The following is a 2,012-nucleotide window of genomic DNA, read 5'->3' as shown; positions in this document are numbered from 1 at the left end:
CAGCCTCACATCCAGCCGTCGCCTCGGGGAGCACAGACATGTTTACTTTCAGCATGTCCCAAAACACTGGATCTGAGCACACAGCATGCTAGTAAACACAGCGCAGGCCGACGGCCTCCTAAATCAAGGGATGGGAGGAATCTTACTCAACATCACTAGTGAGGAATTCACTCGTGCAAAGAAGAAGAGGCAAAAAGATGCAGCAGAAAGTCTAACTCAGGAGTTAGTGAAGCAACTACACTGCACAAAAAAATAAATAATAATAATAATTTTGTCTTGCTTTCCCATACAAATATGTAAACATTCGTACGTCAATATACATTTAAAATATTAGGTCTTGTTTTATGAATAATGTATCAAAATTAAAAAATATAATCTTGTTTTCTTTTCTTTGAACTAAGTATATTTATCCATTCCTCCTAATTTTTTTGGCAAAAACCCAATCAATTGTGACTTAATTAAGACTTCATATTTTAAGTAAACGTTAAATGTGGATTTAAAGGGACAGTTCACCCAAAAATATAAATTCTGTCATCATGTCATTCCAAACTGCACAAGAAAATACTTTGAAGAAAGTTGGGAACCAAATAATTGCAATTAATAGTATTAATAAAATAATAGTCCAAATAATAGTATTATGGGAAAGAATGGAACCTAGCAGTTGACAGTAGCCATTGACTTCTGTAGAATGGAGAAAAATATATATAGTGTAAGTCAATGGCTACTGTCAACCATTAGGTTCCAATATATATATCGTTGGTATTATTTATATTATTATCTCTTTTTTTTCAGTGTACTGATTTTGTTGTTATTTTCAAAGCTCTTACCTTGTAGAATACGCATGTTGGCAAGCTCAGATTTCTCAGGTCGATTTCTGATTTTGTGTTTTAAATCATCTCCAGTCTGGAACATCAAATATTATCAAACATTAAAAAAATGAGCTGAGTTTTTACACACTTTCACAGTACTTCTGTAGAGCTGCTTTTACAGCTCAACTGAAGTTCAGTTTGATCAACTAACCTTTGCTACTCACATAAAGTAAATCAATAAATAATCAAAATTAATAATTTAATAACAGTCTTCAGCAATCCTCTGCAGTTTTTTTTAACTATGCATCGTTATGTTGCATTTAAAATTATTTAACGTTTTTGATTTAATTGAATGAATTTAAACAGCAAAAGAAATACACTTGTTGAACTGAATAGAGCCAACACTGAATTGTCTGGAACTGAATAACGACTGTGGTCTTCTGTGGAGTTGCTTTACAGATGAAGCTGAACTGCTCTCATGTTTGATGAAGTTTGCATCTGATTCTGTTATATCGCTGTGAAGCTGCTTTCAAACAATCGCTATCTTATAAAGTGCTGTAGAAATAAATGTGAACTGGTTTGATCAAGACAAATAGTAACTAGAACATTAACTAGTACTGATGTCAGAAAGCGATGGCATTTATATTAATCGCGTGACTTTGTTTGTGAAGGATTCTTTGCGATATGGTTGTTTGTTCTTCTAACCTTGGATCGCTCGAGACTTTTCCTCTGTTTATGGAGCGCAGCCGGACTCTTCAATGCTGGGAAAACAAACGAGAAACAGAGCAAATGTGATTGTTTATCAATGAGTTGTCCATAAATCATCTCAGCCAGCGTCTGCTCCGGCCTGTGTTTCTCTGCTGAGGCTGAATTCTAGTCCTGAATCTTCTGACTGATCCAGACAAATGCTTTCGTTTTTTAAACCATAAACATTAAACTAAAAAACTGCATAATTCCAGCCTTTGTAATGTAAGGTGCATCATGATTGATGAGAGATATCGTGTGTGAGAGCTGCAGGGGCTCCTCATGAGATACCACTATACATTAATAAAAGAAACGAGTCGAGGTGTTTCCAAACACTTTTCCAGCACATATATGCTTTCCCACATGCATTTACACCAGTATCTATTTAAATGCTTAATATAAAACTGTTTATCTTAATTTGCCGACCTGTTGTCTGCCATAGAAAGATAAAGAGCCATG

The 2,012-nt window shown here is 34.9% G+C and overlaps 1 long non-coding RNA gene across 1 annotated transcript in view; it reads right to left on the bottom strand.

Moving 5' to 3' along the window:
- The window catches only part of LOC132120891 (uncharacterized), a 14,082-nt gene extending 12,502 nt beyond the window's left edge, over nt 1–1,580 (bottom strand). The window contains exons 1-2 of the long non-coding RNA XR_009426187.1: nt 1,515–1,580; nt 828–903 (exon numbers count right to left, since the gene is read on the bottom strand). This is a non-coding gene — a long non-coding RNA (uncharacterized LOC132120891). The remainder of the gene's footprint in view (nt 1–827; nt 904–1,514) is intronic.
- Nucleotides 1,581–2,012: the final 432 nt, after the last annotated feature.

Source organism: Carassius carassius, chromosome 39 (genome assembly GCF_963082965.1).
Source record: "Carassius carassius chromosome 39, fCarCar2.1, whole genome shotgun sequence".
Classification (NCBI taxonomy): domain Eukaryota; kingdom Metazoa; phylum Chordata; class Actinopteri; order Cypriniformes; family Cyprinidae; genus Carassius; species Carassius carassius.
The sequence above is the reverse complement of the archived record's forward strand: the minus strand, read 5'-3'. Positions and strand labels throughout refer to the sequence as shown.